The sequence below is a fragment of the Genypterus blacodes genome, unplaced genomic scaffold (assembly GCF_046128005.1).
Source record: "Genypterus blacodes isolate CSIRO-AG114 ecotype Tasmania unplaced genomic scaffold, CSIRO-AGI_Gbla_v1 ptg000233l_1, whole genome shotgun sequence".
NCBI classification, from domain to species: domain Eukaryota; kingdom Metazoa; phylum Chordata; class Actinopteri; order Ophidiiformes; family Ophidiidae; genus Genypterus; species Genypterus blacodes.
The window spans coordinates 306,259-323,639 of NW_027467031.1; the positions used below are offsets into that span (position 1 = coordinate 306,259).

At 48.4% G+C, this 17,381-nt stretch overlaps 1 protein-coding gene across 2 annotated transcripts in view; it reads right to left on the bottom strand.

The window, feature by feature from the left end:
- The window catches only part of disp1 (dispatched homolog 1 (Drosophila)), a 49,868-nt gene that overhangs the window by 22,396 nt on the left and 10,091 nt on the right, over positions 1-17,381 (bottom strand). For both annotated transcript variants that reach the window (XM_076170878.1, XM_076170879.1), the window contains exon 3: positions 12,050-12,128. The gene's annotated coding sequence lies outside the window, so the exon portion shown is untranslated. The remainder of the gene's footprint in view (positions 1-12,049; positions 12,129-17,381) is intronic.

The following is a 17,381-nucleotide window of genomic DNA, read 5'->3' on the forward strand; positions in this document are numbered from 1 at the left end:
ACATGTGCAGGAGGTGGCAGGTAATCCTAGAGGCCCTTGGGGCATTGCTGCTACCCCTGCATGTGATAACGTCTGGCTAACAAGAGAGAGGGGAGGAAAGGGGCCAACGAGGAGAGAGAGAGAGAGAGTGAAAAAGGTAGAATCAAACATGTGTGTGATGTGATGAAAACACCAGTGAAGAGGAAGAGCGGAGCATGTGTGGGGAAGTGAGCGAGACAGAGCAGCTCCCGGGGCAGCATTGCTCACATTGCTCGCCGGAGCTTCTGTAGGTTTGAGATTCGGAAACGGGAGGGTGGGGAGGGAGAGGGGAAGGGAAACCCTATCCCTTCGACACCTCGGCGGTGAGGACGGACATCTCCCACCCGATTAACGCTGAGCCCCCTGACGTCTGCCAAGACCGACCCGGAGGGCTGAGGAATGCTGAGAGGCTGAGAGACCCCCGAATGAAAGCTGAAGGCCCGAGGTTCAAACCTGTGAAGCCTGTGAATTCCAAATTCAGGGAACCAGAGGCCTGAGCTATGGTTCTAGTTCATTTCTGTCTCCCTGCTGTATAAATAAGAGAAAAGGCGAACTGGAAATGCATGAGGGAAGACTGGCTTGGTACAGTATGTCACACACACACACACACACACACACACACACACACACACACACACACACACACACACACACACACACACACACACACACACACACACACACACACACACACACACACACACACACACACACACACACACACACACACACACACACACACACACACACACACACACACACACACACACACACACACACACACACACACGCACTTGTTTTAATGTGCTGCGAGGACACAGTGTCCCCGGCAGATTTCTTTTCTTTTCCCCTTTTGAAGCATTGCCAAGTAAAGCACTCACGTTGTTGGACTATCTGTTGTATACGTGTTCTACTGTATCTACTGAAGATAAAGAGAAAAGGACACACAACACACAGTTAGGACCTCAGCGTTTGGGGAGACGTGTAGTCGTGTATTTCCTGACCTGTAACCGTCCCCCGGTCCAGTCCTGACTCTTACACAAGTCTGGGGACACGTTGGCTTTGACTCATAGCAAATCAAGCAGCACCAACAAAAGTGGCGGGGGTGTGGTGGGGCATTCAGGGAACCGTAGGAAAACACAGTATCTGCCATCATACGAGCCGCTTTGATGTTCCAATCGGACTTAAGTGATTTGCCATTCTTACTTACTGACTATACTGTGAGTTTACGTGCCTCTTTAAGGAATGAATAAGGTTCCTTACCCCCGGGGGTGCGTTTGTAACACTGCTGCTCAGGGTTGATAAAACCTACAGCTGTCATTACAATAAGACGATTCGCAGATGCGATGCACGCTGTTCCGTCTGCGTGTCGACCTTTGACCCGTGACATACAACAGAGGGAGTACGTGCTGAATTATGCCTCGTATTCTCCTCCCTGCAGATATGCGGAGGGGAAGCTGGAGTTGTTGTGCTTGATGAGACACACTGCATCCAGATGACCTGCAGGCGTGCATCTGTTTCTTATCATTTCGTTTCATAAACAACAGAGATTAAGAAAAACGTCCAGTGGGCAGAAGAGCGAGAGAGAGAGAGAGGAGGAAGAGGAGAGAGTGAAAGCGGCTGGCCGGAGCTACAAGAGATTGGCAGAGCGGTCGAGCCACACTGCTCATCAACATTCTACTCGGAGGTGTTGACTGGCAGCTCAAAGCTGTGAATGACATCACAGGCACAAGTTCGAATCGCAGTGGCTGGCAGGTGCAAACGCCAAACGGGAAGAGAGACTTGGGGGATTGGTGCATGATGGGAAAGTCTGAACAGAACCCTGTGTCATTCGCTTATATTGCCGTGTTGAGACCTGAGAGAGCTCGACCTGCATCTCTGCCAGTTGCTTATTGGAAGACGTGACGTTACTGCAGTGATTTGACTAAATTTAGACCGAGAGGGGACGCAAGACGACCTGATCAAGGAAGAGAGGAAGAGAGGAAGAAGCAGCAGAAGAAGATTCGCTGCAAATTACAGGCAGAGACGGGAAGACGTTGGTGGGTGAGAGAGGACTTGATTTGTTTGAACAGAGTCCTGGGTTTGATCTCAGAGACAAACACACACTCACACACACACACATAGGGGGACGAGGAAGTTCACCAGAAAGGACGGAGGGGAAAAGTCGGAAGCAGATGAGGAGAAGACACAGATGGACAGTCCGGCGCGCAGGCTGAGGGAGAGACGGACAGTTCACACAAAAGGGCCCAAGGAGGAATTTGGGGGACAGATGTTTGTGTGTATGTGTGCGTGTGTGAATTAATGGAGGAGAGTTGTCTCTTTGAGGGGGACTGAAGTTAGCGTTTGCTCATCAGGCTGAGAAACAGCCTTTGAGGAACTGCCCAAACACACACAGCCAACAGTCCCTTTACACTCCGCATCCCCCCATCTCCTACTCCACAAACACTGCATGTGTGTGTGTGCGTGTGTGTGTGTATGTGTATGTGTGCGTCTCCCAACCTCTGGGAAAGATGCAGGCGTGTGTTCTTGTCAATACACTTAAGAATTTTCCTACATTATCTTTACTTTTTAGTGCGTTCAGACAGAGTTACAATAACTTCTTCCTTTTGTTTATATTCAATCTTAATATTTACACCTCTAAGTTAAGACGATATTTAAGACGTTTTCAGACTAAATGGCTGAGCAAGCACGCCTCTTCACGAGTAAGAATCTGAAAGCTGAAACCGGCAAACGTGGACCAGGAGGAACACTGCGATAAAACTTGAAAGGTCGCATCCGTGTGTGACATTTCTCCGGGGGGCCCTGGGAGGGACGGGAGGGGGGGGGGGCTGGATGGAAGAGGAAGAGAAGAGCGGAGCTGCGGTTTGAAAACGATGAAGGTGCGAGATCACATGCCTCTGTCATAAAAAGCTTTTGGCGGACAAAGAAATAGTGCGTTGGCGAGGGACAAAAAAAAGAGAGGAAGCAAGATACACACAAGATCCGACCTTCAAGCCCCGCAGACGTTCCAGTAGCTGAAACTTCACCGCAGTCGACAGCTGGAACGCTGGAAAACGTCTCCTCCGGGTCCAAAAAGGGGACTTCCTGTATCTGAACCTGCTCTCCAGAGGATCTCCCCGAGTCCCCGACTTAAACGTGGACAGATGAGTCTAATACACGGAGCGACTCGGCTTCAGGAGGACATTCATCACAAACTCATTTCCACTGCAGCCCGACCGGTTTCATACAACAAATAGCTTTACGTCTGGGCCGTAACCAGCGAATACAAAAACAGGACCTGAGATATTCTGTGGTTTGAATCATACTTTACACTGTCCAGCTTCTCACAACTGTGGAAAAAAATGTCCCGGTTGACATTGCAAAGCTCTGGCAGGGACGATTCTTGAGTATTTTATGGTCTCGTCCCTCTCACAGGGGCAACGAAATCTCTCCCGCTTGGCAGATCAGCGCCTGAAAGAGCCAGCGCCGGGTGCCAAAGGCAAAATGGAGTGACTTCATCCTGTGTCACCTCGCTGAAGGACAAGTGGGCCCGCAGAGGGGGTGGAGGGGGTGGACGTGCGAGGGGCCAGAGAGAGAGAGAGAGAGAGAGAGAGAGAGAGAGAGAGAGAGAGAGAGAGAGAGAGAGAGAGAGAGAGAGAGAGAACTCAGTGAAATGGGCTCTCTGGCTCCAAACAACGAGTTGATATGTTAGTTAGAGGCAGAGATACGTTCACTAATGTGTTTCGTATTTCCGGCGTGGACAGATCTGTGCCCTTTCTGCTCTACTCGGACGCTCTGGCGAGAGAGTTTACGTGACGTCCGTGCCAAAACAGCACAGAGTTGAAAAGATTACGAAGGGGCGGGAGCGGAGCTGAGAACATGCAAGTTAACGTGTGTGTGTGAGGCATGCATGTACAGATACTTGGGTTTACATGTGGAGCTGTGTGTGTGTGTGTGTGTGTGTGTGTGTGTGTGTGTGTGTGTGTGTGTGTGTGTGTGTGTGTGTGTGTGTGTTTAAATGGATGTCTCTGGTTCTGGGGGTGGTTAGACTGGAGCACAGGGCACTTGGATGCTTGCCCGCTCCCTGCGGAGAGGAGTGCGCCAACAAGACGGGAACCGGGGGCCTCTGCAGCTGCTCTCTCTCTCTACACACACACACACACACACACACACACACACACACACTTGGTATTCTAAAACAATGATCGTTCCACCTCGTTTCTCCATCTCTCGCTCTGTCTCACTTTCTTGCCTCCTTCTCTCCCTCTGTACTTTCCACACTCTTGCCCGAAGTAAAAGTGGCGTGACACACAATGACACACACACACACACACACACACACACACACACACACACACGCACACAATGACACAAAGCTTCAGTATCACAAGTGCAACATGGAGGAGAAATTATTCATCAATAACATACAAACACTGAACACTGAACCTGAACTGTATTCTTGTATTCTTGTTCTCTTTGTTCTCTCTCTCTCTCTTTCTCTCTCTCTCCGTCTCTCTCTCTCTCCATTCCTTTCCTCCCTCCTGGCAGCTACGTAGCCATTGTGGTGTACACTTAAACAGACTGGCATTCTGTGGCAAAAGGACGCTGTAATTATGTTTTCACAGCTACTGGAAGACAATTCCCCCCACTTCACTTTGCCAGCGGCTCACTTAACATTATGACTTAAATCAACTCCTTTCCTCTGGCAGGTGATCATCTTAAGTAGAGGCCAACAAACGTCCACTCCAAAGATCACTTCCTGTGTCTGACACCGACAAGGACGGCGACGTCATTGTACTTTTTGCGGATAAAAAGAACACGGTGAGTGGATCGGCTCGCACATACCGGATTAATAGAGACGTTTACAGGTCAGGGTCTCATTACAGGTCCGGGGGGACGGAGAGGGATTTGGTAGGTAGGATGTTGCTCAAGGACAACAGGGCGGTCGCTGTAATGAAGGTCAGAAGCTTTAAGTGTAGTCGGATATGAAGTATTTGGAGCCTTGACTCACAGATTTTGTAGATATGTGCATCTGTGTGTGTGTGTGTGTGTGTGTGTGTGTGTGTGTGTGTGTGTGTAGGGTTTTGAATGTCTACTGGCTACCAGCAGCGTAATAGAGACACGGTGGGAAAGCAGCAGGCCTGACAGCAGTGGGCTCCATGATAAATGTGCGTTTTGACAAATGGACCCTAGACATAATCACACATATGTACTCCTGTCTCTGTCTCTGTCTCTGTCTCTCTCACACACACACACACACACACACACACACACACACGCACACGCACACGCACACGCACACGCACACGCACACACGCACACACACACACGGGCAAGAGAGAAAGAGGAGACAGGAGGGAGGTGTAGGGGCTAAAAGAAGGGAAGTTGGGAGTGCAAACAGTAATGTATGAGGTCATTTTGATCATCGCAGATGCCGTCTTTAAGGGTAAACAAACTGATGTACAGAGACAATAGTGGCGCCCTGGTCTCGTCCTGACAGCTCGTCCGCTTCACGCAACATCTGAAACCTCCGTCGCCACTGAGCCCAGACAACCAAAAACAAACTGTACATCAAAAAGGAAACCGATACAGAAGGACGGGGGGAAGTAAAGGTCTACAGGTGTCCGTGTGTGTGTGTGTGTGTGTATGGGTGTGGCCGTGTGAATATGTGTGGGCATGTACAGGTGTGTGTGTGTGTGTCATACAGGTGTCTGTATTCATCTTTGCAACACCCCTCAACCCCATGCATCCATCCATGCCGCCGCTTGCACAGCAGGCATGAGCAGCAGAAACATGAGGGTGTGTTTGTCTCTGCTCGGCCTCTAGCAGACACACACACACACACACACACGCACACACACACGCTGCACTGAGGGTCTGTTTGCAATTTTTCTGTTCTGTCTCATGTGAGAAAACAAGTTGTTATTATTATGACTCAAATGGTGGGTAAAGCTTTTCTGGCACCTCAAAGCGAGACGGAGGGTAACGCTCCAAAAATGAAAATAAGTGGAAAGTTGTCCAGTTTATTAGCTGACTGCATATGTCCATAAATATTTATAAACAGGGTAAAATTGCTGTAAAATCAGATGATGAGGCAGGGGGGGGAGGATGGGGGAAGAAGGGGGGGGAGACCCACACCCTGAAATTACAGGGGGAGCAGTTGCGGTCTGGCATTCGTCTCGTCGTCATCGGAAATGATTAGTGACAGGCTTATGGAGTGACATCATGCTTTGGGTCAACTGGGCCGCTCCCAGAACGAGGGCCGGAGCCGAGGTGCGACGCTGGTATCTGCTGTGTTGGGTTTGGTGTTGAACCAGCTGTGTGGTTGTGTTGTTTAGACGAGTCACTAAGGACTGAGAGGTGTAAATAAAGGAATTGAGTGCTCCTCCACACCTGAGGATGACTGAACACTTTCCATGACTGTATACAGAATGTTGTCCCTGTAAGACATTAAACCCCTAAGCCGTAGGTATCGATACACCTGCAGGCATAAAAAGGCCTTAAAGCAACAAGACTCAATGTCAAGCGACTCGTAAACGTGCAGTTCTTTGGCAGGCACCGTCGTCATGGCAGCCAACCGCACCGGTTCACACTATAACTGATGGATAAAGGCCAAAACTAATCTTATTGGACTAATTTGCAGCCGTCCAGTGCTCAGATTTACTTCAATGGTTCATTTACGGGCGGCGTGATCTAGAACATCACAACATAACCGTGTCATTCGTCGTCTTTCAGTGTCCCCCTCCCCTTCCATTAAATTTGTCTACATCGTTTTCGTCTCCGTGCCAACCTCCCTCCACCTCCTCCGGTCACCGGGGCCTTCAGGTCGTTAATGTCACTCAAACATGGCGGCACGTGAGGCCAGGAACAAAGACCCTCTTCAGCCCGGCCTGGTCACCCATCTGACTCCAGCCTACAGCCCTCTCTCTCTCCAACACACGGCCATTCATACTGACGCACTGTAGTGAGACTTAAAGAGACGGTCCTGTTCAGAGTAAAGGAGAGGAGGGAAGAGTCGGTAAAAGGATGTCTGGCTTGGGAGAAGAAGAAGAAGAAGAAGAAGAAGAAGAAGAAGAAGAAGAAGTGGACCGTGGGCCAGTCAAGGATGCTGAGCTGGATGATGAGGACGGAGGGTGAGGAGGCTTTTGAGGTGATCAACCATAACTCATTCCCTTCACTGGTGTGCCACTGCCGCTATTCCTCTCAAGTGACTTTCATGAGTTATTGTGACTCATCTGGTTGTGTGTGTGTGTGTGTGTGTTCTTGATTGATTGTTCCACTGTTGACTATACAGTTTATTGTCTGAAGTCTCATAGCTGTGGTTAAAGAGCGTTTTATGTTTTATGACCGAGATAAAATGCCAATAACAACTCTATAAATGTCCGACCTAAATGATTCTCTCTTTTTAGGGGGAATAGAATTTACCGAATGAACCGACGCTAAAAGATTACAAAATATCAATAGTCTCTCACACACACACACACACACACACACACACACACACACACACACACACACACACACACACACACACACACACACACACACACACACACACACACACACACACACACACACACACACACACACACACACACACACACACGACACCAGCCCTGCCTGTAAGGCCTCGCATGGGATCTGGTCAAAGTCTCTTTCTCCTCATAGCTTTGCCATTGTTGTGGGGGCTGATAAATATTTACTCTTCCCAGCTTGGCAGGGAAATGAGTGGGAGGGGAGAAGAGGGTCCCATTGTGGCGGAGGGGTCAGAGACACTGACGAGCCAGCGGGGTCCTTCCTTCCCCACTGGCACCTTAGAAAAAAACTAAAAAACCCAATACGCGACGAAGCTCCAGCTCCGGGACAGATCCTGTGCCAGTGAGCGGGGTCGGAGAGGAGATGTGTGTGTGTGTGTGAGTGGGCGCATGATGGAGATGGAGACACAGAGAGAGAGAGAGAGAGAGACAGAGAGGGGACAGTCAAGACATGGGAGACAACCACAGAGATGGAGAGAGAAAGAGAGATATGCAGAGAGAGGGGGGGGGGGAGAGACAGAGAGAGAGAGAGAGTTTGAAAAGGAGAGTTTCCCTTTGAAAGCTGTTTACATGACAGACCACCAGCAGAACTCACAAGACAATAGAGCAAAGAGGATCCACGTCTCCAGACAATGTGAACAGAGAGAGGGAGAGAGAGAGAGAGAGAGAGCGCGAGAGCGAGAGTTAGAGAGAGAGAGGGAGAACACACACGTCCCTTCAGGCATCGAATCCTCACTTACTCACTTCATTCGACAAAAGAAACCCAATGATCGTTTCTTTTCCGAGGCAGAGAAAGAAACAGGCGTTCCCAGGGGGCAGCCTGACTTCAACCGTCTATGTCAAAGCAACAATGTTTGTTTAGCTACAGTTTCTTCCAACATGAGAGGGGGAAAAAGAAGAAAAAGAAAAGTCTTGTAGATGCCGACCGCACTGGCAATGATTTGTGGGAAATCAAGTGAATGACAACACCGAGTTGAAGTCCTCACTCACGAGTCCCGTTTGTCCCGGACCTCCAGGTCAAACCTCTTAGACCCCAACCTGACCTGACCCTTCCTCCTCAGGGTCCTCACTGTGCATGACGGTGCAAAGAGACTCCATTAATGTCCCCCCTCCCCATTTAAAGTCAATGAGGAGTGAAAGAAAACTTTGTGTGTTTGGATATCCCTTACTGGAAAAATAATCTTTCATGTACACGCACACACACTCTGACACAGACACACACACAGCCAGGTGTCAAACACAGCTGTACAGAGCAAAGCTGCCTACTGCTGCACTGTGATCCAGACCAGCCCTCTTTCTTTAACAAAACCTACCATCCTAAAACAATAAACAGAGCTCAGAATCGCCTCCATCTAAAGTTGAGGGTGTCCGTGCTGTTCTTTCATTTATCGCTTCCTCCTCCTCCCTCCTCCTCTTCCTCCTCCTCCTCCTCGTTCCCCTGCATATACGCTCCGTTTCCTGTCTGGGAAAAGCTTTGGATATTAAAAGAGATTTCCGTGGGACCCGAATGAAAACGTCTCAGACTCAAGACGTGCTGAATTAAACATGAGGCCGGTGTTTGGGACGGCGAAGTTTCGGAGGCCGAGCTCTTACTTATCGGGAATCACGTTGAGAGACTCTTACTGTACAACATCTGCTGCGATTCCGATACCGACAACTAAACGATAGTTGGAGCATCTGCAGGGGAGACGATAGCGATTCTTTCCGCCTCATTAAACTCCATCAATCAGTTAATACAGTTCATAGCTTTGTTTTTTCTCAAATAACCTCATTGCACTTAAACCAGTGTGTCTCATATGGATTGGAGTGTGTGTGTGAGTGTATACCAGGTGGGAACTGTTCTGATTTGCTTGTAATGTAACCAGGATGTTCCTACGATCCAACAACCTCCAAATATTTGTGAGAAACGCATTATAGTCTTTCTTTTCTACGCCATCTGTTATTGATAACTAACATTTCAACACCAACATTAGTATCTTATCATCACATGCATTTATATTAATGCTGTGATTACATAAGCAATAATATAAATCAATGTTGGATGGACTTCAGCTTCAAAATCATATTCTTGGCCGGAGCGCCGCCTCCTGCTGAGCCTGAGCGCTGATGTCATTCTGCTCCACCTGCGTCTCGTTACGCTGAGGAGCGGAGCGCTGATGGTGTTTGCTTTACACCTCCCAAACAATAGCATCAAGAAACAAAGCTAAGATTATTAAAATCAACATATCATAACGTTTAATGGGGAAAGCAGCCCGTGCCATGGCAGCTGATGCTTCTAATGAGGCTAAACAACGTGAAATTGTCTGCCAGCAGGGTTATTGGCCATGAAACGGCTGCCGGAGGCGTCTTCACACAGACACAGATAAACATCTCCTAACCCTTCATTAGGCTAATAAAGCCTGCTGGATAACCCCGGGCCTTGGATGATGGAGCTGCAGTCATTTACAACTCTCCACCATCAAAGTTAAGAAGGGTGTGTGTGTGTGTGTGTGTGTGTGTGTGTGTGTGTGTGTGTGTGTGTGTGTGTGTGTGTGTGTGTGTTGTGTGTTGTGTGTTGTGTGTTGTGTGTTGTGTGTTGTGTGTGTGAGAGAGAGAGACAGGTAGAATGAGCTGGCTGCGAGGCTCAGAGGTACAGTCAGCCTAGTAATCAAGGCTTCCCATGCATGAGACAGTCAACACAGCTGCTTGTGACGCACAGGGCGGCTCGCTGGTTAAAGGCCGACATGTTTGACTCAGCAAGTTAAGAAACGTCAGCAGAAAAAAACAAATCTGGTTTGAAATACTTCTTTTTGTGGCTGGAGGCACCCCTGCGTGGTCCTGTGTGTGTTTACTGTGTGTCTGTTGTGTGTATTGACTCTGTTTTGTTGAAGACATCAGTGATTGATGTCGTGACTGATGTCGTCTGTAGTGGAAACTCCCCGACGATTCAAATCAATCTGATATTATAAGAATTGAAAGTAAAGCTGAGGGTAAGACTGCAAAAATGTGTAGCTTAGACACTCTGCTTGTGACTCCACCCAGGATTCAGCTCAGTGAATCTATCACGGCAACTCAGGAGGACATTTATACTCATACTCGTACTAATTATCCATTTAATGCCTATTTCACACTCATATGAAGCTTGTAGATCTTCTGCCTCTGATGATTTCCTCTGCTGTGTGGTTAAGGGACACGTTGGGCAGCGACTCACTCTGGGAAACTTCCTGCAGGGAATAATGACACTCACAATTTGGAGAGCAGGCGCGGAGCAAACTGACTCAGACCGAATGAAATGCACGGAAACTCTAAAACACAAACATCTCAGCCCGTGAACACCAGAAACTATGTGTTCCTCTAAGACTGTAGAAAGCTTCTCAAAGGCTGTGTGGGACCGTTCAGGCCCGGTCCAGGCAGCTGGACCGGGCCTGAACGGTCCATCCGAATCAACAACAGACACCGTCCACAGCTGCTGCTCTCTAAATTCACTCGTGATTATAGACACACGACAATAAATGAATCCAGGCACGCACACACATTACGTAGTGGAGACCTTACACATGTACGTGTGCGCTCACTTCAAAGGTGCACACACACACACTCACACACACACACACACACACACACACACACACACACACACACACACACACACACACACACACACACACACACACACACACACACACACACACACACACACACACACACATAAAAGAAAAACAGTCTTCACACACACACATGTTATTGATCATATAGAGTAAACTCGCCTATTTTACGCTTAGGTTGCATACACTAACACACACACACTCCGACTATTGTGAACCGCATTCTAATATGAGAGAGAAATGCGTCTGTGTGTGTGTGTGTGTGTGTCGAAGAAACAAGCAGAGAAAGAGAGAGAGAAAGAGAAAGAGACAGAGATAGAGACCAGGGTTACTGAGAGAAGTGTGTGTTTTGTGTGTATTCCTGAAGACATGGTGCAGCCTGCATGTAGACTTATCCTTCAACATTAAGTCATGTCGTTGGAAGAAGTAAAGGAACAGACTCCACCCTGTTTAGACTATTTTTCTTGGTGGGGATAATTTATGAGAAGTCACACACCAACACAACGCAAACCATCCAACAGAGGGGTGTGTGTGTGTGTGTGTGTGTGTGTGTGTGTGTGTGTGTGTGTGTGTGTGTGTGTGTGTGTGTGTGTGTGTGTGTGTGTGTGTGTGAGAGAAATGACCCCTCGCAACCTCCAACACGACACATCATGGAAACTCGTTTGGCGGCAGCGGCTACTCGACTCGCTGTTGAGCCACGGCGAACACCTCCAGCTCGCTCCCTGACCCAGTTGTAGCGAGGTGAAGAGCAAACACGCTCACCTTTTTAGCGCGGGCTTGTCCCGACTCGTCTCGTCTTTGCTCCTCTTGTAGTCCCTCGCTCCCTTTTGTATGTTTTTCCTTTTCTAGGCTACAGGTGACTGCAGGTCTCCAGGATACGGACTTTCTAAGTTCTAAGTCAAAGTCTTTCTGGAGTAAAGGAATCCGTCTTACCTGTGGGGTGACGATGGTCCACGTCCTGCTTCTATTCATGCGTTCAGATTCTCCGTTTCCTCAGAGCGAGCAGGTAAATCTGTGTCGAGATACAAAAGCGATAATTTAGGTCGAGTTCCTCCCTAAAGAACGGCAGGAAACGGAATTAGAACTTAGACGAGGATGGGTTTGGAAATACAAATCCTTTAGAATCGACGCCACCAACCGTTCAAACTCCAATTGGTACATTTTGCCATCATGGAGCCAAATTCTCCTGCATTTTCCAAGAATTCCCCTGGATCAACCTAGCAGCGCTGCAGCAAGAATGTGAACAGCAGAAAGGTCTATAATAGCTACATCTATACCCCAAATAGCAAAACACTCAAGGCTAATTTTCCGTGAAAACCCTCTGGAAAGGAGCAACTCAACGCTCGCCAGCCATGGCCACCGGCCCGCAAAACAAGTGATGGGAGGGAAATTGTTTTAATTGGCAGGGGCAAGAGCGTGACATGCTTCCTGGGGGTTTCTCTGAGGGCTTCTCGGAACGTCCAAGTGGTTACAACACAAGTACACACACACACACACACAAAACACGACTATATTAAACCCTAGATGCCAACACGCATGCATGAAACCAAAACGGCTAAGTCTTTTCCTCTATTCCGCCCCATTCAACCACACTGACCTTCCCAGCTGAGAGGTCACGCCACTCTTGGCCCAGAGATCAATTAATGGTGAAGATTATAGAAGCTGACAGGAAAACACGCTCGCACACTCATGAAGCATTGTCATATTTGTTTTTTGCTGATATTTGCTCTGCAGCACAGCCGGCACACACACAGCATATGACATTTGGACTTAGAGCTCAATGGAGGAATGGGGAGGAGAGGAGGGAGCGGAGGTGATGATTTGAGTGGTGAGGAGAGGAGATGAAAAGGCCTGATAGTTGGGTCCTACGACGCCAGGCCAGGAAGGGATAGGTAGCCTAATGACAAGGTCACAATAAGTCCTTGGGTCGGTCTAATGGCTCTGCAGAACAGAGGGCCATTCAAAAGCAGCATATGGTCCACATCACCAATTACCAAGGTGTGCATTGATAGGCAGAAGATGAAGAGAGTTGTAGCCACTCGGGGAGTTTAAATATGGACAGACAGAGGAGAGGACGGACCTTTCCCCCATTTAAAATAATGACCACAGGTTACAGGGAGCAATTTAAGCCAGAATGACGCTGAAAGCTCCGTCCCAGCCTCAACGTGACTGTAGACAACTAAATTATTCAAACGAGGTCAAAATAAAAGAGCGTGCACATATGGTCAACATCCCATAGAGACTTTGAGAGGAAGAACGGCTCAAGTTGTTGTTTTTCCGACTGTATAATGCAGGAACGCAACGCAAACTCATACTAAAATTACTTTTTAATCAAGGACATTCATCTGGATGTTCTTTACCCTTCATTCTCTACGCGTATCAAGGGTTTCTACTGTGTGCCGCATGTGGCCTGTACTGGGGGAAATGGGGAGTAATGTCGTTACTGTAGACTTCAGGGATATAAATCTGCTTTTACATCTCTGATCTTTGCATGAATCAAACAGCCAGGCCAAGGTGGACTTCAATCATGGCATCTTTCATGTGGGGTTCAGCTAAAATATGGGTTCTTACAACACAGAAAGTCATCAGATGAGAGTATATATCAGCAGTTTATGAGATATAAAAGTACAGATCGTGGTAAGGAACACTCCTGTCCTACAGTGGAGCTCTGGGAAAAGTAGTAAAAACTGAAAAATGAAAGGAATGTAGGACAATAATCCTAAACAATCCTTAAAACGTGTGAAAATTAAGTAATCAAGTCATTAATGGAGTAAAAGTGAAGTGAAGTTGTGTTTTTCTTTGCCGTTCTCCCTCTCAGTACTGCTGAGCTGCACGTGGCTCAAGTGTTTTGGTGTGGAAAGACAGATTTAGTCCCAGGATGACCCAGGTCCACCATCATTAATTCACATTCTCTCACGTCACAGACAATTCTATCTACCTCAGCTCACTCAGAGGCGCAGACCCAGCATGCACACACACACACACACGCACACATTATTCCAAACGGCTCAAATCAGGGTCCACTTGCATTTCCTAAAGAATCTGTGAGTCAGGAGTGTGTTATATAAGTCTTAGACACACTGATCATCCATAGAAGGGGTTTAATCAAAGACTGGGTGAGGCCAGATGGAACAACTCCACAAATTCCTACCTTTCCACAAATCGGGGCAAATGTTCCCTTTGAGCCGCTGAAGACACAAACAATCTGTTGATTCAGTTCGGAATCCTTTCCCTTAAGCCGCTATTTGCTTTAGCGGCGATGACACAAGGGGAGGAATTTGAGCAATGCGTGTGTATCGTAGACTCATTTCCTCCCAGGGAGAGCCATCTCCAGACAGACAAGACAGCACAGAAATCCGGTTTATTCCTGCGCCTCTGGCTCCAGGTCAGCCAGTTTCCTGCAGTCATGTGAAACGGTGAGATCCCCACGGTGAGGGTCTGACTGTCATTCACACACACACTTATTAAAACCCCACCACATGACTGCATAGAGTTAAACAGAGTGAGTCCACATGTGTATGCTTTTAAACACACACAGTTATCAACAATTCCTCTCCAGTTGAGCAAAGAAGTGGCAGTAAACATGTAACGGCATGAGACGTTCATACACGCAGAACATGCACAACAATGACCTCCGCCGTCTGCAGCCAGGATGAAAGCCAATCGCTCATCGCTTGTTTGTTCTGTCTGAGCAATGAGGAGCTCCCAATGTTCCACCGGCTATCAGGACAATAAATTCATCAAAAGTTGTTCGGGAAGAAGACAGGAAGAAGACAGGAACTATCTTTAACGCTCCCCTAATCCCTGCCTCGCTTTATTATTTTAAAGATTATTTTTGTAGGAGAAATGAGTGCCGTCCTAAAGGATTCCACGGAGGGCTTACGCGCTCTTTCTCTACAAATGGAAGTGTCTTTAGATTGTAGAGAGGATCAAAGCGGCCTCATAACTGCTCCTCTTTCAAGTAGAAAATGAAAAAGCGTGAAAAGCTTAAAGCACGCGGCCTCTTGTGATGAGATCAACGCGGAACTCATGCAACCCTCGAGAACACGTTTGCTCCTTCAATGGAGGGCCGATTGCCAGGAAACGTTGCGGCGCTCTGCCCTTTCTCTCCGTCCCACTCTGCTGGGAAAACTGTGAGGTTAAAAGAATAGAAGACCAATGAGGGATTGTGCTTTCTAAAGTCGCCTACAGTCAAGGACGCATGGAGGGGGGGACAGATTAGCAACGTCATGGATACCGGCCAAGTGGCATCTAACCCTCTCCTCTCCGCAGCCTTGTGTCTTATTTCAGCTGTTGGATTTCATGGCAGATATGTAAATTGCTTGTGAGAGTGGCACTGAGAGCTCATAGGGGACGAGGAGGCGACGTTTTCTTTAAGGCAGCAAAGGCACACAAAGAAAAAAGAAAGAAAAAATTAAGCCTGTATCAGATAACATAGGGATATCAACATGAGAATCTACAGTGATGAAAGCGAAGGAGAGGGAGAGAGAGAGGGAGAGAGAGAGAGAGAGATGCCAAAGACAACAGCAAAACAGGCTGTGGTTTCGTTCGCCAAACACATCAAATGGACGCAGGATGGGAGTGGCTTTGATACCATCACACACTGTACAAGCCGTCTCACTGAATCCACCTTTAGAGGCTATTGGTACACACACACACACACACACACACACACCTGTCACCTCATTGTCGTGCCACTTAATCATTCTTTACCTTACGGCGAAGATCAGAACGACACTGGAGGACGAGTCGTTCAAAAAGATTTGTCTTCTCGTTTATATTTCTGTTTTTTTTTTCCCCCCCTCTGGTGAAATGACAAATGGCCGTCGGGGAGCAGAAAGGTGGGGGCGCACACAAGGCGGCCGCCCCTGCAGCTGTTCCTGTGTGCCTTGGTGCCGCCACTGTTTGTGTTCCCAGGAGAAGGCGGACAAAAAGCGCTTCCAGGTCGCCCGGCTAACCTGTCTTCTCATTACCAGAGGTCACTCCCCCGGCTGGAACACAACATTGACCTCTCATGCCAAGAGGTCGCCGAGAGAAGAGGAGGACGGCTGGACGGGGGAGGAGGGTGTGTGTGTGTGTGAGGGGAAGGGGGGGGATTAAGAAGACAAGAGGGGAGAAGGTGAGCGAGTGTTAAGACGGACTCATCAAACTCATCGTCCATCTTGGGAGACACGTTAACGTTTCTCACATAAATCCTGTTCAGTTATTAAGGCCCTAAAACCGACAGAGAATACTCATAGTCCAAATAAAGCCGCCGCCACAACAACAGGGCATTGAATACTCTTGTTACTTCTGTCTACTTCCGAGCGAAGCGTCTGGCATTTGGCACGGGCCGGGCAGGATGCCTATAGATGGCGTTGCTCCTTGGAATCGCGGCGCAAGCTCATTAGCTCGGCCCCGCTGTTGCGTTCACTCAAAACCAGACCAAAGATGTGATCGGGTGGAAACTCAAAAGAGGGCGAGTCGGGAGGAGGGGGGGGGAGAGAGAGAGAGAGAGAGAGAGAGAGAGAGAGAGAGAGAGAGAGAGAGAGAGAGAGAGAGAGAGAGAGAGAGAGAGAGAGAGAGAGAGAGAGAGAGAGAGAGAGAGAGAGAGATCACTTCCTCTCTTTAAGACCACGAAAAAAAAAGACAGAGAGTCACGACAGAACAGTGAAGCTCGTGCTGCAAGTGTAATCTGTTTCTACGGTTATGTCGACATGTGGACAGTGGCTGGGTGTGTGTGTGTGTGTGTGTGTGTGTGTGTGTGTGTGTGTGTGTGTGTGTAGGAGGGGGGTTACAACATCTGGATCTTGTAGTGCATGCCCCTGTAGTTTCTGACAGTCTCCCTCTCTGACTCAATTGAGCAACAACCCCCTCTTGGTCCGTCCATCCATACTTCCCCCTCCCCCCCCCCTCTTGTGTGCGTCTTCCTCTCCTCCCCTCCCCTCCGTCCTCTTCCTCTCTCCCCTTCAGGGCCATGTGAAAAATCCCAATTACCAGAAACACGAGACGCGCTAACAGTTGGACGTTGAACTTGGAATATGCAAAACACCAGGGCCGTTAATAAGGCCCATGTTGAAATGTGATTGAATGCGTCAGCGGGTCGTAAAAGGCCCCCTCAAGATCAATGTAATTATGAAGGCCTGACGTGGAAGACTTTTCCGGACTGGGCACTGACCGGCAAGAGGAGGAGGCGCAGGATGAGGAGGAGGAGGAGGAGGAGGAGGAGGAGGAGGAGGGCGCCAGGAGCATTATGTTCCACCAACAGAACCTCCATTTAACGAAG